The 23569-nt window shown below is 46.5% G+C and overlaps 1 protein-coding gene across 6 annotated transcripts in view; it reads right to left on the bottom strand.

Annotated features, from left to right (window-relative positions):
• The window catches only part of LOC124000085 (RNA binding protein fox-1 homolog 3-like), a 458756-nt gene that overhangs the window by 295271 nt on the left and 139916 nt on the right, over positions 1 to 23569 (bottom strand). For all 6 annotated transcript variants that reach the window (XM_046306204.1, XM_046306199.1, XM_046306207.1 and 3 more), the window contains one exon: positions 23297 to 23351. The gene's annotated coding sequence lies outside the window, so the exon portion shown is untranslated. The remainder of the gene's footprint in view (positions 1 to 23296; positions 23352 to 23569) is intronic.

Below are 23569 nucleotides of genomic sequence, written 5' to 3'. Positions count from 1 at the left end.
GAGCATGCGCAGACCAGCTGGCCGGTGTGTTTACGGACATATTCAATCAATCCCTATACCAGTCTGCTGTTCCCACATGCTTCAAGAGGGCCACCATTGTTCCTGTTCCCAAGAAAGCTAAGGTAACTGAGCTAAACGACTACCGCCCCGTAGCACTCACTTCCGTCATCATGAAGTGCTTTGAGAGACTAGTCAAGGACCATATCACCTCCACCCTACCTGACACCCTAGACCCACTCCAATTTGCTTACCGCCCAAATAGGTCCACAGACGATGCAATCTCAACCACACTGCACACTGCCCTAACCCACCTGGACAAGAGGAATACCTATGTGAGAATGCTGTTCATCGACTACAGCTCGGCATTCAACACCATAGTACCCTCCAAGCTCGTCATCAAGCTCGAGACCCTGGGTCTCGACCCCGCCCTGTGCAACTGGGTACTGGACTTCCTGACGGGCCGAACCCACCCCCAGGTGGTGAGGGTGAGGGGCAACAACATCTCCTCCCCGCTGATCCTCAACACGGGGGCCCCACAAGGGTGCGTTCTGAGCCCTCTCCTGTACTCCCTGTTCACCCACGACTGCGTGGCCACGCACGCCTCCAACTCAATCATCAAGTTTGCGGACGACACAACAGTGGTAGGCTTGATTACCAACAACGACGAGACGGCCTACAGGGAGGAGGTGAGGGCCCTTGGAGTGTGGTGTCAGGAAAATAACCTCACACTCAACGTCAACAAAACTAAGGAGATGATTGTGGACTTCAGGAAACAGCAGAGGGAACACCCCCTATCCACATCGATGGAACAGTAGTGGAGAGGGTAGCTAGTTTTAAGTTCCTCGGCATACACATCACAGACAAACTGAATTGGTCCACTCACACTGACAGCGTCGTGAAGAAGGCGCAGCAGCGCCTATTCAACCTCAGGAGGCTGAAAAAATTCGGCTTGTCACCAAAAGCACTCACAAACTTCTACAGATGCACAATCGAGAGCATCCTGGCGGGCTGTATCACCGCCTGGTACGGCAACTGCTCCGCCCTCAACCGTAAGGCTCTCCAGAGGGTAGTGAGGACTGCACAACGCATCACCGGGGGCAAACTACCTGCCCTCCAGGACACCTACACCACCCGTTGTTACAGGAAGGCCATAAAGATCATCAAGGACATCAACCACCCGAACCACTGCCTGTTCACCCCGCTATCATCCAGAAGGCGAGGTCAGTACAGGTGCATCAAAGCTGGGACCGAGAGACTGAAAAACAGCTTCTATCTCAAGGCCATCAGACTGTTAAATAGCCACCACTAACATTGAGTGGCTGCTGCCAACACACTGTCATTGACACTGACCCAAATCCAGCCATTTTAATAATGGGAATTGATGGAAATGTAAATATATCACTAGCCACTTTAAACAATGCTACCTTATATAATGTTACTTACCCTACATTATTCATCTCATATGCATATGTATATACTGTACTCTACAACATCGACTGCATCCTTATGTAACACATGTATCACTAGCCACTTTAACTATGCCACTTTGTTTACTTTGTCTACACACTCATCTCATATGTATATACTGTACTCGATACCATCTACTGTATGCTGCTCTGTACCATCACTCATTCATATATCCTTATGTACATGTTCCTTATCCCCTTACACTGTGTATAAGACAGTAGTTTTGGAATTGTTAGTTAGATTACTTGTTGGTTATCACTGCATTGTCGGAACTAGAAGCACAAGCATTTCGCTACACTCGCATTAACATCTGCTAACCATGTGTATGTGACAAATAAAATTTGATTTGATTTGATTTGATTTGATTTGTGCTAGTGTGCCAACTGTACAAGCCTTTGATTGAGTATGTGAGTGTGTGTTTACTTCTACGTGTTAGTGGAGTGTGTGTACATGCCTTTGATTGAGTATGTGAGTGTGTGTTTAATTCTATGTGTTAGTGGAGTGTGTGTATATATGTGAGTGTGTGTTTTTCTTCTATGTGTTAGTGGAGTGTGTGTATATATGTGAGTGTGTGTTTACTTCTATGTGTTAGTGGGGTGTGTGTGTATATATGTGAGTGTGTGTTTACTTCTATGTGTTAGTGGGGTGTGTGTGTATATATGTGAGTGTGTGTTTACTGCTATGTGTTAGTGGGGTGTGTGTGTATATATGTGAGTGTGTGTTTACTTCTATGTGTTAGTGGGGTGTGTGTGTATATATGTGAGTGTGTGTTTACTTCTATGTGTTAGTGGGGTGTGTGTATATGTGAGTGTGTGTTTACTTCTATGTGTTAGTGGGGTGTGTGTGTATATATGTGAGTGTGTGTTTACTTCTATGTGTTAGTGGGGTGTGTGTATATATGTGAGTGTGTGTTTACTTCTATGTGTTAGTGGGGTGTGTGTATATGTGAGTGTGTGTTTACTTATATGTGTTAGTGGGGTGTGTGTATATATGTGAGTGTGTGTTTACTTCTATGTGTTAGTGGGGTGTGTGTATATATGTGAGTGTGTGTTTACTTCTATGTGTTAGTGGGGTGTGTGTGTATATATGTGAGTGTGTGTTTACTTCTATGTGTTAGTGGGGTGTGTGTATATATGTGAGTGTGTGTTTACTTCTATGTGTTAGTGGGGTGTGTGTATATGTGAGTGTGTGTTTACTTCTATGTGTTAGTGGGGTGTGTGTGTGTGTATATGTGAGTGTGTGTTTACTTCTATGTGTTAGTGGGGTGTGTGTATATATGTGAGTGTGCCCACCTGCTCTGCAATTTGACCCATTGAGAGCTGAGGCACGGCACACACCTGGTGTGTGTGTGTGTGTATTGGTAATGGTTTGAAGGCAAGTGTTTATACATCATGACCCCGGGTACAAGAAGCACAGTGGGTCCAATCTGGTGCTCACTGCCGCCCACTCTCTCTAACACACACACACGCTGGCAGGCATCACACAAACACCCACATACACACGCAGGTATCACTCGCCCAAACACACGCAGATATGTGCACGCAGACACACACATGATCCTGTGTCTCTCTACTCTCTCTCTCTCTTTCTATTTGTCTCTCTCTTAGCCAGGCGGCTCTATCCCTTCCCTCTGTTTTACACACATAATGAAACAGTGTCCTGGTCCTACACACTCCTCCTCCCCCTCCACACGTCCTTCTAATGAGATAAATTAGCGCCTTGCAACAGATGCATGGAATATACACTAATGGCTACCATCTGTCACTCATCTCTAGGAGACAGAGAGAGAATACAGCACTGATCACCAGCCCCAGGCAGAGGGAGGGAGGGAGGGAGGAGAGAGAGAGAGAGAGAGAGAGAGAGAGAGAGAGAGAGAGAGAGAGGGGGGGGAGAGAGAGAGACAAACAGGAGGAACATAAGACATGTGTCACAATGGGGAGGCTTAGTGTAAGAGAAAGAGACGACAGTAGATAAAGTCAGCCTAATGTCAACCTTTCTCACAATGGTTATCAGATATATTTTTATTTTAAGACTGCATCAAGCTCCCCCTTGACTCCCAGTAATTCCCTGTGTAGAGCTGGGAGAAGCATGGTGTGGTGCTGTTCATCAGACAGCCAGTTCACACCGTCTTCTCGTACGCTGTGTTAAAGTCATGTATTCTGCCGCTACACTGCCACTGTGCAAATAGTCCCAAATCCATTTCTAGAAATGAATCTGGAGGTGAGCACTAATATATTTCAGCCTGGTTCCTTAAAGACACGCAGTGCATTAGCACGCTGCTTATGATGAAAGCCAGGGAAGACAATAAGAAACAAAGGATGATGAAAATAGAGAAGCAACGTATCTCGGTAAACAGCAGTGAGAGCAATGACTGACCCTGGGAAGCTTCCTTGTAAATGGTCCATGAGAACAAATGGACTAAATCCAGACAACATCTGCATGGACTTGGCCCATGAGAACAAATGGACTAAACCCAGACAACATCTGCATGGACTTGGCCCATGAGAACAAATGGACTAAACCCAGACAACATCTGCATGGACTTGGCCCATGAGAACAAATGGACTAAACCCAGACAACATCTGCATGGACTTGGCCCATGAGAACAAATGGACTAAACCCAGACAACATCTGCATGGACTTGGCCATCATTCTTTTTAACTGGAAGAAGCAATTACAACAAGTGGAAATTAATTGCTAGTTGTTCTAAGGAAGATCATGGGAGATGAGATTGGAAAAGTTCTCACTTGTTTTATTGATTATTAACAAGATATGTGGCGAGAGTTGTAGATTCCAATAAAACTTTTATTTCATAATCATTTTATGTACATACATAACAGTATGAGGAGAAATGATTAATGTCATAATATCGTAAATAATGATTGCTAAAAAATGTGATTACCCTCATGTTATTGAAGCAGCTTTGGGTTTGCAGAGCACATAGTCACCCATCACACGGCACAACATAAACTAGCAATCCCACCGCATCAACATTCCCTATGAAGCAATCTTATAAACATTACAGGCCTAATGAAAAAGTAGCAGATATCTCCTGCAGCCTCTCATAAAGACCCTAGTGAAATCCTCAGATCAGGCTATAAACAACATCCCAGGCAGAAATGAGCAAACCCTGATACCCTTATAGAACTTTTTACAATTTCCAATTAAGCAGTAATGAAGATATTTTGGTCTCTATTGCCCGGTACAGCTGACTACATTATAACACAATGTTCAGCAGGCATAGGAACCCATGACGTCAACACAACCCTCATTAAAGCAGCATACCAACGGTGCAGAACAGGAACACACTCTCTCTACCCACTCCACAAAACACAAACATTTCTCTCTACCTTTCAACAAAACCTAACCGATTTGAAATGAGGACATTAAAATAGCCCATCACTGCACACAGGAAATGACAGCGATGCCTCAACCTTGTATCCAAATATTATATTTCAAGCCAGCAGCAGAGAGAGAGAGAGAGAGAGAGAGAGAGAGAGAGAGAGAGAGAGAGAGAGAGAGGGGAGAGAGTTAGGGGAGAAAGTTAGGGGAGAGAGTTAGGGGAGAGAGTTAGGGGAGAGAGTTAGGGGAGAGAGAGAGGGGAGAGAGAGAGGGGAGAGAGTTAGGGGAGAGAGTTAGGGGAGAGAGAGGGGAGAGAGAGAGGGGAGAGAGTTAGGGGAGTGAGTTAGGGGAGAGAGTTAGGGGAGAGAGTTAGGGGAGAGAGTTAGGGAGAGAGAGTTAGGGGAGAGAGAGTTAGGGGAGAGAGAGTTAGGGGGAGAGAGTTAGGGGTGAGAGAGGGGAGAGAGAGGGGAGAGAGGGGAGAGAGTTAGGGGGAGAGAGAGTTAGGGGAGAGAGTTAGGGAGAGAGAGTTAGGGGAGAGAGTTAGGGAGAGAGTTAGGGGAGAGAGAGAGGGGAGAGAGTTAGGGGAGAGAGTTAGGGAGAGAGTTAGGGGAGAGAGTGGGGGGCGAGAGAGGGGTGAGAGAGGGGAGAGAGAGGGGAGAAAGAGAGGGGAGAGAGAGAGGGGAGAGAGTTAGGGGGAGAGAGAGGGGGCGAGAGAGGGGTGAGAGAGGGGAGAGAGAGGGGAGAAAGAGAGGGGAGAAAGAGAGGGAGAGAGAGAGGGGAGAGAGTTAGGGGAGAGAGAGAGAGGAGAGAGAGGGGAGAGAGTTAGGGGAGAGAATTAGGGGAGAGAGTTAGGGGGAGAGAGAGAGGGAGAGAGTTAGGGAGAGAGAGTTAGGGGAGAGAGTTAGGGGTGAGAGAGGGGAGAGAGAGGGGAGAGAGAGAGGGGAGAGAGTTAGGGGAGAGAGTTAGGGAGAGAGTTAGGGAGAGAGTTAGGGGAGAGAGAGAGGGGAGAGAGTTAGGGGAGAGAGTTAGGGGAGAGAGTTAGGGGAGAGAGTGGGGGGGAGAGAGGGGTGAGAGAGGGGAGAGAGAGGGGAGAAAGAGAGGGGAGAGAGAGAGGGGAGAGAGTTAGGGGAGAGAGAGGGGGTGAGAGAGGGGTGAGAGAGGGGAGAGAGAGGGGAGAAAGAGAGGGAGAAAGAGAGGGGAGAGAGAGAGGGGAGAGAGTTAGGGGAGAAAGTTAGGGGAGAGAGAAGGGGGCGAGAGAGGGGTGAGAGGGGGAGAGAGAGGGGAGAAAGAGAGGGAGAGAGAGAGAGAGGAGAGAGAGAGGGGAGAGAGTTAGGAGAGAGAGGGGGCGAGAGAGGGGTGAGAGAGGGGAGAGAGAGGGGAGAAAGAGAGGGGAGAGAGAGAGGGAGAGAGTTAGGGGAGAGAGTTAGGGGAGAGAGAGGGGCGAGAGAGGGGGGTGAGAGAGGGAAGAGAGAGGTGAGAAAGAGAGGGAAGAGAGAGTGGGGAGAGAGTTAGGGGAGAGAGTTAGGGAAGAGAGTTAGGGAGAGAGAGGGGTGAGAGAGGGGAGAGAGGGGGGGAGAAAGAGAGGGAGAGAGAGAGGGGAGAGAGTTAGGGGAGAGAGTTAGGGGAGAGAGTTAGGGGAGAGAGTTAGGGGGAGAGAGGGGGCGAAAGAGGGGTGAGAGAGGGGGCGAGAGAGGGGAGAGATAGGGGAGAAAGAGAGAGGGGGAGAGAGAGGGGTGTGAGAGGGAGGCGAGAGAGGGGTGAGAGAGGGGGCGAGAGAGGGAGAAAGAGAGGGAGAGAGAGGGGAGAGAGACAGGGGAGAGAGGGGGAGAGAGAGAGGTGGGCAAGAGAGGGGAGAGAGAGAGGGGAGAGAAAGGGGAGAGAGTGAGGGGAGAGAGAGGGGGCGAGAGTTAGGGGAGAGAGAGGGGAGAGAGAGAGGAGAGAGTGAGGAGGGCGAGAGAGGGTGCGAGAGAGAGGCATGCAGGCAGCAGCTCTGAATGTGTCTTATTGAGCAAATACTCCTGAGCTTAATAAAGCACACCATCAGTGTCTCTCTGCTCATTTGCATGGCCAGTGTTAGCTAGCCTTGAACAGGCAGCCGCTCCCTCCAACAATCCATTAGTTCTGCGAGGATGTTCAGTATAGCCATGCAAATAAGTGTGAAATTGCACTGTAATCAGTCATGTAAATGACACAGGATTTCTATCTAGGCATCATCGTTCCCCGCACTTCTTTATGAAATACTTGTGAGGGAAGAGAAAACAACATTAAAAACAATGAAAGAAGTGCCTCTGTTTTGACAGCGACAGAGAAGAAAAAGATCATTAGTATGACATGAGCCAGACAGGCTTTGACTCTCGACTGAGAATTTAACTCCTTCAAACCCGTCTCCCATTGAAATTATATTTTAAATATTCAGACACTGATCAAAACTGTTCACCTAGGTAAGACTTAAGAGTCACACTCACTAGGAGTCTTCTTATGTAAAGACTTCTCCCCTCCCCTTTGATGACAAGAAAGAGACAGAGGACGGGTGGCGGCACAGCTACCAGATGAGAGAAAGCTTAACAAGTCAGTATTCCTGTACTGTGAGACGTACAGTAGCTAACAGCCTGTTCTGTATGGGATGTCTGGAGAAACACACTCATGAATATGGCAGCCATTGGAAAAATAATGACACAGAATTTCATTCCTACTTAACACAAATGTTGGTAGCACTTTATTTTTCAGTATAGATGTATACATATATTATTATTATTATTACTATGTCAGTAATTACCTTGATAAAACAATAAAACTATTTTGCAAAATGTAATTCAATATATTTTTTAAAAATTATATATATATATATATATACAGTGGGGCAAAAAAAGTATTTAGTCAGCCACCAATTGTGCAAGTTCTCCCACTTAAAAAGATGAGAGAGGCCTGTAATTTTCATCATAGGTACACTTCAACTATGACAGACAAAAGAAATTCAGAAAATCACATTGTAGTATTATTAATGAATTTATTTGCAAATTATATATAAATCTATATATATATATATATATATAATCTGTGTACGGTTTCACTAGATCACAAAGGGTAAAACTATCTCTATCAAATATCATGTTAAATAAGACAAGCCATCTTTTCAAGACAATGTTGGCATAATAGACCAAGCTGTATAAAAAAGGAAGATTGATTTCCCATAATATGCAGTAGTTAGCCAATGGGACTGGTTCCATTAGGGTTGCTGATGTGACTGGAATCAGCTGCAGACTGCACTCATTGAATAGTCGTCTATATGAATAAGCTGATGGGAGTGAGTGACACATCGACCATCCACTCACTTTCACACAGTTCCCAATGATTCATTTTGAATATCGTGCTGTGAAATACAGTCAAACTGGATAATGTTCTCTCTGTGTGTGTGTGTGTGTGTGTGTGTGTGTGTGTGTGTGTGTGTGTGTGTGTGTGTGTGTGTGTGTGTGTGTGTGTGTGTGTGTGTGTGTGTGTGTGTGTGTGTGTGTGTGTGTGTGTGTGTGTGTGTGTGTGTGTGTGTGTGTGTGTGTGTGTGTGTGCGCGCGTTTGTCTGTAAGAGGGAGAGAGAAAGAGCAAAAAAAGAATGAGGAAGAGGAGGAAGAGGAAGGATCAGGAATCTGGCTCAAATGCAATCTCAGGAGAACTAGCTCATTGAGCTGACAGCCATCAGTAACTCCGTGTGGAGCGAGAACGAGTCACTGTGGTCAAGCAGACAGAGGGAGAAAGAGAAGGGAGAAGATAGAGAGAACAGAGAGAGACCAGCACATGGAGTCACAGAGACAGATTTGAAGAATAATGAGGCTCTCAAACAGACAGATGGGCTAATTTATGACTGACTGTGTGTTATGAAACATTTTCTTAGTGTCGGTGAAATCAAAATAACATTTTGGGTGTAAATGTGGAGCCTGGACCTGCCAACAGATCCCCATGTGGTCCAATACATTCAGATGGCCCAGGATGCAGTGCCATGGAAAACAGTTGTGTTGTCGAACGACTGCATATTTGTTGTTTATTGTGTTGTTTGGGGTAAATTGCATGCAGCTGTATACATTGCCAATTGCATCCCACCTGCCAAAGTCAAATTAAGCCATCAAATCAATATCAAGAGTCTGGAGGAAAATGTAGGCCATTACCAGGCTATTGAATTGCATTTGTTCTCTATTCAAAATTAAAGGCTATTGACAGGCTGTTTTATTTAGTTCTCTATTCAACCACTCTCTGGTTAAAGTGGGGGAGTGGATGTGGCTGCATTTTAACTGCCGGCCCCTTTAATGCTGGGCTATAGAGCCACTTTATGATCCCACACAGGGGACTTGTGTATGTGGGGAGTGTATTGTGGCTGGCTGAACCCGGCTGAATACACACTGTGAATGTTTTGTTGTCAAATAATGAGAGAGTGTTGGGGTCCTACCTCACCGAGAGGCACAGCAAAGATTAGACACATCTCAGCACAGATCCATTGGTGAAAAGGATCAATGTCGGTGTGTACCAATCCCGGGTGGCTTTCCCCCGTTCGTGGTGGGTTCTCATTTGGAACCTGTAAACCTGTTGTCATGTGTATTTTCCACTCGGATAGTGATAGCTTTCAGCAGTGGCTCACAATCACCCCGCGTCTCATTGCTCGGGCACAAACGCTCATCGGGTTGCCTGTCTAGCCTGCATGGGAGATGGAATCAGAACAATGACCACTGAAGAAAGGCAGGAGATGTGACAATTCAGTGGACGGTAACGGAGGACAGCGTAATTCAACCATTATAATTCAACTACATTTCAGCACTATGCAACTACTACAGTGCCAGGGTCTCGCACAAAAAAAAGTCAAACAAGTTTAATGAAGAAATAAGGTGTTTAAAATAAACCAGCTATTCCCCAGCGTAAGTACCATCACTGAGACCAATTAACCAAACCAGAGAGCATTTTGTGAAAGTAGTTCTGCATTTTTGAGTTATCATTAGTATGGTCATGGATAATAAGATCAGTGTATCCAACATTTTTCTCGCTCCATTTTTCACAGAGCAGAAATCTCTCTACATATCATAGAGGTTGTTCCATAGTAATGCAAAGGGGTAAGGGATATCCAGGCCTGGTGGGTTGAGAGGCCACGCCAGAGGATTCTGATCCCTCTCGTAGCGGCTAGCTAAATTAGCATGCAGAAGACAGGACTCAGAGGTGCCCTAGCCCTTAACTCAATCTCTCTCTCCCTCCTTTTTCTCCCCTTGCTTAGGTAAAAGTAATGGATTGTGGCTGCAGCTCCAGCCATACACCCCTCCCTTCCCCTCAAGCCGGGCAGCGATGCAGGCAGACAGGCGGGGAGGGACGAAAGCAGGGAGGGAGGGAGGGAGGGGAGGGAGGGAGGGAGGGAGGGAGGGAGGGAGGGAGGGAGGGAGGGAGGGAGGGAGGGAGGGAGGGAGGGAGGGAGGGAGGGAGGGAGGGAGGCAGGGCCGGAGGGCATGTTACCGAGCTCCGGATCCCTCCACAGTGACACTCACTAACTCTTAAGGCCAGCTGTCCGAGCATACGCACCCAGCGCTCCAGGATGGCCATGCAGCCTTAACCGAAAGGTGCCATCCCCCCTCCACGCTCTTAAACAGATTGCCGCTCGCGCCACCTCAAGCTGGATACCAATGAATGAAGGGGTTGCTTACCAAAATGAATGACGGGTAGCAAAAGGAAACAAAAAATAGCAAAAAAAAACAACAAGAGCAGCAATTTCAAACAGCCCTTTTAGGGAATGGATGCAATTAAGCTGCAAACACTCAACGGATGTAGATGGGCTAGAAACACCGAGTGTGTTATAGAGACATGTACTCCAGGAGTTATAAACACTGATTGTGTTGTAGAGACATGTACTCCAGGAGTTATAAACACTGAGTGTGTTATAGAGACATGTACTCCAGGAGTTATAAACACTGATTGTGTTGTAGAGACATGTACTCCAGGAGTTATAAACACTGAGTGTGTTGTAGAGACATGTACTCCAGGAGTTATAAACACTGATTGTGTTGTAGAGACATGTACTCCAGGAGTTATAAACACTGAGTGTGTTGTAGAGACATGTACTCCAGGAGTTATAAACACTGAGTGTGTTGTAGAGACATGTACTCCAGGAGTTATAAACACTGAGTGTGTTGTAGAGACATGTACTCCAGGAGTTATAAACACTGAGTGTGTTGTAGAGACATGTACTCCAGGAGTTATAAACACTGAGTGTGTTGTAGAGACATGTACTCCAGGAGTTATAAACACTGAGTGTGTTGTAGAGACATGTACTCCAGGAGTTATAAACACTGAGTGTGTTGTAGAGACATGTACTCCAGGAGTTATAAACACTGAGTGTGTTGTAGAGACATGTACTCCAGGAGTTATAAACACTGAGTGTGTTGTAGAGACATGTACTCCAGGAGTTATAAACACTGAGTGTGTTGTAGAGACATGTACTCCAGGAGTTATAAACACTGAGTGTGTTGTAGAGACATGTACTCCAGGAGTTATAAACACTGAGTGTGTTGTAGAGACATGTACTCCAGGAGTTATAAACACTGAGTGTGTTGTAGAGACATGTACTCCAGGAGTTATAAACACTGAGTGTGTTGTAGAGACATGTACTCCAGGAGTTATAAACACTGAGTGTGTTGTAGAGACATGTACTCCAGGAGTTATAAACACTGAGTGTGTTGTAGAGACATGTACTCCAGGAGTTATAAACACTGATTGTGTTGTAGAGACATGTACTCCAGGAGTTATAAACACTGATTGTGTTGTAGAGACATGTACTCCAGGAGTTATAAACACTGAGTGTGTTGTAGAGACATGTACTCCAGGAGTTATAAACACTGAGTGTGTTGTAGAGACATGTACTCCAGGAGTTATAAACACTGATTGTGTTGTAGAGACATGTACTCCAGGAGTTATAAACACTGATTGTGTTGTAGAGACATGTACTCCAGGAGTTATAAACACTGAGTGTGTTGTAGAGACATGTACTCCAGGAGTTATAAACACTGATTGTGTTGTAGAGACATGTACTCCAGGAGTTATAAACACTGAGTGTGTTGTAGAGACAGGAGTTTTAAGCATGCAGTTGTTAGAGGGGCCAGGCTGATTGAAATTCATTGGCAACATCTGCATGCAGCGCACAACATGGACAGGGGATCAGAGTTTGGAGGTCTCTGAACATCAGTTATAATTAACAAAACATTCCTGTGCACATGGGCTCCGGGGCACATGGGTAACCAATGGCAACCATGTCAGGGCTCGGGTTAAGAGGACGAACCAGGGGGCATCAGTACCATTATGGCCCCACCTGGAATAAGGACGACGGCAAGAAGGCAACGTTAACCGCTACCCAGCTACGCAGAACCAACCTGCAATATTAAATCTCCCTATTCCATCTTCCTATTACATTGTACTGTACAATGTGAATATGACACTGACAGTTATCTAAGAATGTCATCTCGGTGAACAATTAATAGAACAGCGGGAACGTGAGGTCAGATATAATTAACAGATACGCAGCGCGAGGTATAATTGCTCAAGTCTCAAGCAAAGTAATTAAATAATTCAAAGTGAACCACTGAGAGGGAGAGACAATGACAGAGCTTCTCCTCATCTCCCACTAAGAGGCTGGTGGAGGTAAGTGGTGGTGGAGGTAGGTGGTGGTGATGGTGGAGGTAGGTGGTGGTGGAGGTAGGTGGTGGTGGTGATGGTGGAGGTAGGTGGTGGTGAAGGTAGGTGGTGGTGATGGTGGAGGTAGGTGGTGGTGGAGATGGTGGAGGTAGGTGGTAGTGGAGGTAGGTGGTGGTAGGTGGTGGTGGAGGTAGGTGGTGGTGGTGGAGTTAGATGGTGGTGGTGGTAGGTGTTGGTGGTGGAGGTAGATGGTGGTGGAGGTAGGTGTTGGTGGTGGAGGTAGGTGGTGTGGTGGTGGTGGAGGTAGGTGTTGGTGGTGGAGGTAGGTGGTGGTGGTGATGGTGGAGGTAGGTGGTGGTGGTGATGGTGGAGGTAGGTGGTGGTGGAGATGGTGGAGGTAGGTGGTGGTGGAGGTAGGTGGTGGTAGGTGGTGGTGGAGGTAGGTGGTGGTGGTGGTGGTGGAGGTAGGTGGTGGTGGTGGAGGTAGATGGTGGTGGTGGTAGGTGTTGGTGGTGGAGGTAGATGGTGGTGGTGGTGGTAGGTGTTGGTGGTGGAGGTAGATGGTGGTGGTGGTAGGTGTTGGTGGTGGAGGTAGGTGGTGTGGTGGTGGTGGTGGAGGTAGGTGGTGGTGGAGGTAGGTGTTGGTGGTGGAGGTAGGTGGTGGTGGTGGAGGTAGGTGGTGGTGGTAGTGGAGGAGGTCGGTGGTGGTGGTGGTGGTGGTGGTGGTGGAGGTAGGTGGTGGTGATGGTGGCGGTATGTGGTGGTGGAGGAGGAGGTAGGTGGTGGTGGTGGAGGTAGGTGGTGGTGGTGATGGTGGAGGTAAGTGGTGGTGGAGGAGGAGGTAGGTGGTGGTGGTGATGGTGGAGGTAGGTGGTGGTGGAGGTAGGTGGTGGTGGTGATGGTGGAGGTAGGTGGTGGGGAAGGTAGGTGGTGGTGGTGGTGGTGGAGGTAGATGGTGGTGGTGGTAGGTGTTGGTGGTGGAGGTAGATGGTGGTGGTGGAGGTAGGTGTTGGTGGTGGAGGTAGGTGGTGGTGGTGGTAGGTGTTGGTGGTGGAGGTAGGTGGTGGTGGTAGTGAAGGGGTTAGGTGATGCTGGTGGAGGTAGGTGGTGGTGATGGTGGCAGTAGGTGGTGGTGGAGGTAAGTGGTGTTGGTGATGGTGGAGGTAGGTGGTGGTGGAGGTAGGTGTTGGTGGTGGGGGTAGGTGGTGGTGATGGTGGCGGTAGGTGGTGGTGGAGGAGGTAGGTGTTGGTGGAGGATCTAGGTGGTGGTGGTGGAGGTAGGTGGTGGTGGAGGTTGGTGGTGGTGGTGGAGGTAGGTGGTGGTGGTGGAGGTAGGTGGTGGTGATGGTGGCAGTAGGTGGTGGTGGAGGTAAGTGGTGGTGGTGGTAGAGGTAGGTGGTGGTGGAGGTAGAGGTAGGTGGTGGTGGTGATGGTGGAGGTAGGTGGTGGTGGAGGTAGGTGGTGGTGGTGGAGGTAGGTGGTGGAGGTGGAGGTGGAGGTAGGTTGTGGTGGTGGAGGTAGGTGTTGGTGGTGGAGGTATATGGTGGTGGTGGCGGTAGGTGGTGGTGGAGGTAGGTGGTGGTGGTGGAGGTAGGTGGTGGAGGTGGAGGTAGGTGGTGGAGGTGGAGGTAGGTGGTGGTGGAGGTAGGTGGTGGTGGAGGTAGGTGGTGGTGGTGGAGGTAGGTGGTGGAGGTGGAGGTAGGTGGTGTGGTGGTGGTGGAGGTAGGTGTTGGTGGTGGAGGTATATGGTGGTGGTGGCGGTAGGTGGTGGTGGAGGTAGGTGGTGGTGGTGGAGGTAGGTGGTGGAGGTGGACGTAGGTCGTGGTGGTGGAGATAACTGGTATTTATGCTGAGATGCTCTTCTCTGTAACACCGCCTCAGGGACAGATCTAACACACACCCAGCCATAAGAAGAAAAGGAAGAAACACTGGGATGGCTCTGAATCGGACGGCGGAAAGAGCTGACGTTCCGCCGAATGTTATTTGCACACAAAGGGAAAGCGCTCATCGGTTCCCCTGACTTTAGGGCAAATCCTTCATCTGGGGCTTTTTTCCCTGTGTACCTCACAGAAGTTCATACAGCATCTTAAGGTACACCTAATTGACGGAGCGGAGATCCTCTCATTATGACACATGCGGTAGGCCAGCCTGTCAGACAGAAAGGTAGTGGGGAGCAGTGTTAAGGAAGCAGAGGCATATATTTCACGTGTCACTGGGGGACGGATGTGTCCCCATTGCATCCTCTGGGTGCCATTAATTGATCAAATGAATGAATGGTTAAGTGTACACTCTTACAAAAAAGGGAGCCAAAAGGGGTTTTCGGCTGTCCCCATAGGATAATCCTTTTTGGTTCCAGGTAGAACCCTTTTAAATTCCATGTAGAACCCTCTGTGGTAAGGGCTCTACATGGAACCCAAAAGAGTTCTACTTTGAACCAAAAGGGTTCTTTCTACGTGGAATCAAAAAGGGTTCTTTATTAAAGGGTTCTCCTACCGAGGACAGCGAAATAACCATTTTAGGTTCTAGATTAGGGGTTGACCGATTAATCGGAATGGCCGATTAATTAGGACCGATTTCAAGTTTTCATAACAATCGGAAATTTGGACACCGATTTGGCCGATAAAAAAAAAATGTTTTACACCTTTATTTCATCTTTATTTAACTAGGCAAGTCAGTTAAGAACACATTCTTATTTTCAATGATGGCTAGGAATGGTGGGTTAACTGCCTCGTTCAGGGGCAGAACAACAGGATTTTAACTTGTCAGCTAGGGGGATTCAATCTTGGAACCTTACAGTTAACTAGTCCAACGCTCTAACCACCTGATTACATTGCACTGCACGAGGAGACTGCCTATTACGCGAATGCAGTAAGCCAAGGTAAGTTGCCAGCTAGCATTAAACCTGTCTTATAAAAAACAATCAATCAATCAATCATAATCACTAGTTAACTACACATGGTTGATGACATTACTAGTTTATCTAGCGTGTCCTGCGTTGCATATAATCGATGCGGTGCATATCGTTGCTCCAATGTGTACCTAACCATGAACATCAATGCCTTTCTTAAAATCAATACACAGAAGCATATTTTTTAAACCTGCATATTTAGCTAAAAGAAATCCAGGTTAGCAGGCAATATTAACCAGGTGAAATTGTGTCACTTCTCTTGCGTTCATTGCACACAGAGTCAGTGTATATGCAACAGTTTGGCTCGCCTAATTTGCCAGAATTTTATGTAATTATGACATAACATTGAAGGTTGTGCAATGTAACAGGAATATTTAGACTTACGCATGCCACCCGTTAGTCAAATACGGAACGGTTCCGTATTTCACTGAAAGAATAAATGTCTTGTTTTCGAGACGATAGTTTCCGGATTTGACCATATTAATGAGCTAAGGCTCGTATTTCTGTGTGTTATCATGTTATAACTAAGTCTATGATTTGATAGAGCAGTCTGACTGAGCGATGGTAGACAGCATTCATTCAAACAGCACTTTTGTGCGTTTGCCAGCAGCTGTTTATGACTTCAAGCCTATGAACTCCTGAGATTATGCTGGTGTAACCGATGTGAAATGGCTAGCTTGTTAGCGGGGTGCACGCTAATAGCGTTTCAAACGTCACTCGCTCTGAGACTTAGAGTAGTTGTTCCCCTTGCTCCGCATGGGTAACGCTGCTTCGAGGGTGGCTGTTGTCGATGTGTTCCTGGTTAGAGCCCAGGGAGGAGCGAGGAGAGGGACGGAAGCTATTCTGTTACACTGGCAATACTAAAGTGCCCATAAGAACATCCAATAGTCAAAGGTTAATGAAATACAAATGGTATAGAGAGAAATAGTCCTATAATTCCTATAATAACTACAACCTAAAACTGCAGTACAGCGCCCTTAACCACTGCGCCACCCAAGAGGTATATTGCACTTTTACTTTCTTCTCCAACACTTTGTTTTTGCATTATTTAAACCAAATTGAACATGTTTCATTATTTCTTTGAGGCTAAATTGATTTTATTGATGTATTATATTAAGTTAAAATAAGTGTTCATTCAGTATTGTTGTAATTGTCATTATTACGAATGATTTATTATTTTTAAATCGGCCGATTATTCGGTATCGACTTTTTCTGGTCCTCCAATAATCGTTATCGGTGTTGAAAAATCATAATCGGTCGACCTCTATTCTAGATAGCACATTTTTTTCTACGAGTGTAAGGTAACAGGTGAGGAATCTGGTTAGTCTGGTTTGACACAGAGATTATCAAACATGAAATATGAAATCGAAAATTGCATTTCTCCACAGATATATGCATTTCCCTTCTTCCCTATTCATTGAAGTCTGGTAGAACTGAAAGTCATTGTCAACCTTTGACTCCCGTCTCACCTTATATTGTGAGTAAGGGCCACTACATGGTTCTGTGTTGAATGGTGGAGCTGGGCTAATTATGTTCCAAGGTACATGTTATGAACAAATATGCTTTGAACTAATCTGACTCTGAGGTCAAAGTAATGTATCTGGGAAGATTTGTACAGCACTTTACAGTGTGTGTTCCATTCCAGATATTTAAAAACGTTTGAAATGAAAATGGATCCCAATTAAAGCCGCACAGCAGTGTAAGTGCTTCTTGTTGTTTTTTTAACCAGGTGAAACATTTCTCCCTGGGAAAACCTCTAAAAACATACCTTGTTTCTGCCTGTACTGTGACTGTGAGCTCTGATAAAAGCAGCCTAGACAGGCCTGAGCTCAAGCCATTTTGCCAGCCATTCAGAGAGATGAAAATGCAAAGCTAAAAATACTAGCTACACATTTCAAAAGGCAAGAGAAATGCATATATACACCAACTAGCAACAACCCTTTCTCCTTGACTGCTGGGGAGAAAAGGCTTTAATGTCTCAACACATTAGACATTTTCAGTGAAACCCTTTACATTTAGACATACCTTCTCCTTCACAGTATGTATGGTCATGTTATAGCCACCTAAGAGATACCAGCAGTAGCTTTAGATTCAGGTGAATCATCAAGGCTAATGACCATACATAGTTAAGGTCAAATACCCCCATCAGGATTTGCTAACATAATAAGTGTACTGTGCTAGCATTACAGTACTATATGTATCTACTGGTGCTGTGGCCTTGCTATGGGTATATAGTCTTGTCTGTTGGATCACCTGTTGAAGAGCATCCATTTCAACAGGGGGCCAGAGGTCGTGGTCCTGGCTGGGTGTTTGATTGGCAGGTGGGGAGCCACGATGCCCACAGCCCTGCCCCAGTGGAGCGCTGAGCGCCAGCGTCTGGGCTTGGGAGGGCCACAGTGCTGCTGACTAACAGAGCGTGTCTGCTGACAGTCAGTGTGTCTGACTGATAGGATCACCCCAGGAGGCTCTTCCAGGGCCTTTACAAAGTGCCTCTGATAGGCCAGGCCCATAGCTGTACCGCCGGGCCCTGCCAACAAATTACATTTAAGCCCCGCTAATGTATAGAGTAATCATAGAGTGGTGTTGATACATTTTTCAGCAGGGTTACCATGGGCACGACTGAAAGCTTTGCATGGAATCAGAGACGGGCAGGAACAGGGCAGGGAGAAACAGCTGTCTGTAACCTTAGCATGCCACTGGAATCAGAGACAGGCAGGAACAGGGCAGGGAGAAACAGCTGTCTGTAACCTTAGCATGCCACTGGAATCAGAGACGGGCAGGAACAGGGCAGGGAGAAACAGCTGTCTGTAACCTTAGCATGCCACTGGAATCAGAGACGGGCAGGAACAGGGCAGGGAGAAACAGCTGTCTGTAACCTTAGCATGCCACTGGAATCAGAGACAGACAGGAACAGGGCAGGGAGAAACAGCTGTCTGTAACCTTAGCATGCCACTGGAATCAGAGACAGGCAGGAACAGGGCAGGGAGAAACAGCTGTCTGTAACCTTAGCATGCCACTGGAATCAGAGACGGGCAGGAACAGGGCAGGGAGAAACAGCTGTCTGTAACCTTAGCATGCCACTGGAATCAGAGACAGGCAGGAACAGGGCAGGGAGAAACAGCTGTCTGTAACCTTAGCATGCCACTGGAATCAGAGACAGACAGGAACAGGTCAGGGAGAAACAGCTGTCTGTAACCTTAGCATGCCACTGGAATCAGAGACAGACAGGAACAGGGCAGGGAGAAACAGCTGTCTGTAACCTTAGCATGCCACTGGAATCAGAGACAGACAGGAACAGGGCAGGGAGAAACAGCTGTCTGTAACCTTAGCATGCCACTGGAATCAGAGACAGGCAGGAACAGGGCAGGGAGAAACAGCTGTCTGTAACCTTAGCATGCCACTGGAATCAGAGACAGGCAGGAACAGGGCAGGGAGAAACAGCTGTCTGTAACCTTAGCATGCCTCCACTTCTAAGGTAAGGACTCATATGAAAGAACAACAATAACATGCCATTATGAGATGTAACATTTTGCAGTGACCTGCGTTTCCAGGGGGAAATTTGAAAGAAAAGCAATTTCACATTAAACTATCTGACACAGAGCAGGTCATGAAATGGTGGTGAGGAGGGGGGATATGGAGAAGGGGGAGAGGAGGGGGCACGGAGCCCCCGTAACAGCCACTGGCCAACTAGAGCGAGACACACATTCCCTCTGCCGAGTTAAAAGGGCTGGAGTGGATGAAATTTCAAAGCCTCCCCTGCAGACAAACACTCCGCTTTGCACACATCAGTGCTGAGATGTTCAAATATTCCACTCCACAGTTGCAGCCTGGTTCTCTTCCCTGTACTGCCGTATCAGACATGGTAGCACTGTGATTAATGAGACAGGAAAAATACCTCTCTCTTTTCTCCCATTGTGTTTTTATAAATTCAATGAAGCTAAAACTGCACTTAATTAAAAATGTGTCTCAGCGTCTTATTTCCCATGATGCTCGACAGCAGGCAATGTAGGAAAATGAAAGGCAATTGGAGATAAGAGAGGATGGATTTACATGTGTGGGACCTTTGTCCCCTCCCACCTGTTATGACCAACAATGTAAAGTTTTGCAGCTGGGGTTGATTAGCCAGCTAGTCGATAGCATACATCATAGGAGACCTTTTAGAAACTGAACACAAAGCATAGCTAGTTACACTTCTCTGCATGCACAACAACACAGTCATCTGAACACCATGGTGCAGTGCTACTTCATGTCATTCTTCTCTTCCTCTCATTTTAGAGTCGTTTGTTACGAACACACTGCATGTGTAGGAACACTGAATACTCTAGTAAGAACGTTGCACTGACATATTGATACATGGTTGTGATTTAGTAACTGCTTTGTCATTTCATGGTGTTGATCCGTTGGCAACTGATGAACACTTCCTATGTCATTTGTGCAGTAGTTAACATTGCTCAATATAACATCTTAAAACAAGGTATAATCAAATTCATGACCTTGGTCTGAGTGTGATTCATATGGGGAAGTCTCCAAAGTAGTGGGTCGGTTTTAAGCCTAGTTGTGAGATGTCAGAAAAGAAGACCAAGAGGCTGAATCAGCAGGGATGGATCATGTGACATGATGACACACCTTACAGGATATATATTCTCTTCCTGTCCACGGCTCTCTAACATCTGGCCTGCTGGTGTCAGATTCCTCCATCCACTACCAGCATTATAGTATTATCACGCCCGCTCTCTCTGCCCTCTCTCTGCTAGCTAGCTATTACTACTACTACATGACTCTTGGCACGCCTTGGAGATCTGTGTCACAATCACTAAGTAATTACAGTGACTAATGTAAGGACCATTCTGGTGTCTAACCTCAGACATTCCATCAAGATCTGACTGGGAGGAAATGAACTAGCAATGTAATGGACGTTACGTTCGGTTTGAACCCTGACAAAACATATACTCTTTAGAACCAAAGCTTCCTTTTCCCACAATTCCCTGGTGGGGGATGGTTTGCCAGCTCAGAAACAGAGAGTAGAGCTCAGGTTCTTTGCCCTTGTCATTGCATCTGCACTGACCTCTAAAAAAATGGACAACAAAGATCATATCACGAAACCAATACTAGCACCGACGGCCTTTGCACAAATTGATTTAGCCACCCAGAACTCACTCCCATCTCAATGAGGTGGCAGGATGCTCACAGCATAAATCACTGTCACACAAACACCCTCTAGTGAAATGTCATTTTTATCTTTAGGATAATTTTTTGTTCAGTATGTCCCGGTTGGTGTCTAGCTCTGTGATAAGTGGTGGTGAGTGATGCGAAATAAACGGTTAGCGCATTACGCTAATATTGAGCTCTCACCGCATATAGGTGCTATCACACGGAGAGGGTGACACAGCCGTGGTCCCCTGTATTCCAGGAGGTAGTGCAGGGCCCTGTGTTATATGGCTCATAGATCACTAATGTGTGGGTGAGAGTTGTCTCCGGCTGCCGGCTTGGCGGGGATGAAGCACAGATATTTTATGGCACAACCGTCAGACGTAGGCATGCTACCGAGGCTACAATGAGGAGAAGCCTGCTAAAAATAGAAGATAAGCTTTTCCAAGGGGCCCCGGAGACAATAGTTTCATACTTTCCGCTGTGTACATTGGGATCAAGAACCAGTACAAAGCCTCTAACCGGAGCTATAAAGCACAAGACCCAGATAGATGAAGCAAAGAAAGCCAGGCCATCCCAGAAGCACCCTCTGTAAAGCATAGAATGACATGATAAATGCTCCAGTGTGTTAAATACACCAGGATAGTCTGTTCTATCCTCCTTACAACTGACAACCTCTGTTGCTCACTTAATTACAGCCAAGCGCAACACACTACTGTGTCAATTATCGTGTGCTTTAACTCGTCTCTTTACCACAGAGTTTCAATCAGACCTTTTTTACCTTCTTTTTATTGCTATTCTGCTCAGATCTTGTGTCTGAATTACATTCCACACACAGAGCTGTACAAACATAAGGGCTTTAAGGATTCAGATTGGTGGAGGGGAACCTAATCTTCTGTAATTGGCGGAATGGTTCTCATTTGTATCGACTCACTTTAGAAAGCGGCGCTCGTCGACAACCTGCTAACGTTCTAGGGATTTGAGGTGACTATTCATTTTCATAAGGGCCAGAAAAGGCAGGTCTGTCTGGATGTGAACGGACATTTTAGACCTGATCATCATTAATCAGACTGATACTACATCACAGAGCACCTGCCGGGTCACGGAAATGGACAAATAACACAAGGACGTGCAAACCTCTTTCATACATCACATTTGCAGCAGCCACTGTTTAGCATGGTGAGGTAATCCATTCTGGGGTTCATCGTGTGAAAATGGGACTAAAATGGTAATGCTCTGCCAGCCAATAGCATCCTCCGCCTCACCAGATGCCTAGCTTCTGGATTCTGCTTAATTGCCATCTTCAGATCAATCTATATCCAAATGTCAACTGAATCTACAACAGACTTTTCCCTGCATTTTGTCTGCTGAATATCCAGTATATTTCCTAGCAGAGGTTTTCTGTTAGTCCTTATTGTATGCACATGTAGTGACCTACACCAAGGCCTATTGTTATCCAGGCCTGAGTGAAAGGTGTTGTTGTGCTGACATACATCAGTCTGCATGGCCAACTCTGTGTCCACCCCTGCTGACCTGTGTGGCCATTAGCCTTGACATAGTGATGGGGCATGGTGCTGTCTATCTCAGCCCCACACAGAGAACACCCACTCTTCATCTGGTCCACATACACACAGCACGCATCACACACACACACACACAGGACAGCAGGTGGTTATGGACACTAGCATACTGATCTCTACTACACATTTGTGATACAAATACACTTCACACGTTTGGTGAACGCATAAACTGTACACAAACACGTGCATACATAGTCCCACATGTAGGACTACGGTGTACATGCGTATGCAAATGAACATGGATATTCATGCACTCCCATGTGGCCACGCATGGACAAAGAAACACAGCTACAAACAGACTGAAAATACACACACATATGTTGGTGGCAACTTAATTGGGGAGGATGGTCTCGTGGTAATGGCTGGAGTGGAATTAGTGGAATGGTATCAAATACATCAACCACATGGTCTCCAGGTATATGATGCCATTCCATTCGCTGCATTCCAGCCATTATTTTGAGCCATCCTCTCCTCAGCAGCCTCCACTGGTTCACCCATAAATAAATAAACACACACACACACACACACACACACACACACACACACACACACACACACACACACACACACACACACACACACACACACACACACACACACACACACACACACACACACACACACACAATTAAAATAAACTCACATATGATCGCCCATAGAGAATGCAGACTTTTTTGAACACACACACACACACACACATAAATATTATTCTTAAATCTCTGTTTATCGTACACATGTCCACTGTTCCAATGACAACAGTGGACCCCTCTCGGTAGTGGTAACAGGAACACAGTAGGAAACAGAAGCCTCAATATCAAAACAGAAGAGTCAGTCAATATGGAAAGTGAGAAGTTAAGGTAAAAGAGAGACCCCAGTGTTGAGTGTGCTGACCCCCTCCACGCTAACTGTCGTCAACAACATCCCAACCATTCACACACAGAACCATCTATCACATCAAGACCCGCCCCCTCCTCTACCCCCTCAGCCATTCCACCATCCTCAGAGAAACCCCTACACAGCTCTAGCTACTTCTCTCACAGCACTATTTATCCTCTCTCTTCCCTCCTTCCCTCTCTCTCCCTCTCTGTCGCAGCCGCCACGTTCTCAGTGCGCCGCGGTCGAGAACATAAAAGGGTTGAAAATAAAAGACAAACCGACGATGGGAAAGATGGAGATGGTAAATTAGCATAAGAATACTCACAGTGGGTTGGAGCGGGCTGGAGCGTGGAGGTGGTCCTCTCTCTGTCAGATACAACCTGCACACAAGATTGAGAAAAAAAAGAAAACTAGGCTGTGAAAGCGGCAAAGAGAGAGGAGGAGAAAAGAGGAAGGAGGAGGGGGCACATCATCCAACGCACGCGCCACACAAGACATAAAGAAATAAAGAATTCCTCGAGGAAGGAAGAAAAAAACAGAGCGCAGAGGAGGAGAAAAAAGAAGAGAGGGGGGGCGTGAAGAGGTGGGCTGTCTTAGG

This window comes from Oncorhynchus gorbuscha, linkage group LG16 (assembly GCF_021184085.1).
Source record: "Oncorhynchus gorbuscha isolate QuinsamMale2020 ecotype Even-year linkage group LG16, OgorEven_v1.0, whole genome shotgun sequence".
Taxonomy (NCBI): Eukaryota; Metazoa; Chordata; class Actinopteri; order Salmoniformes; family Salmonidae; genus Oncorhynchus; species Oncorhynchus gorbuscha.
This window is presented reverse-complemented; position numbering and strand designations above follow the sequence as displayed.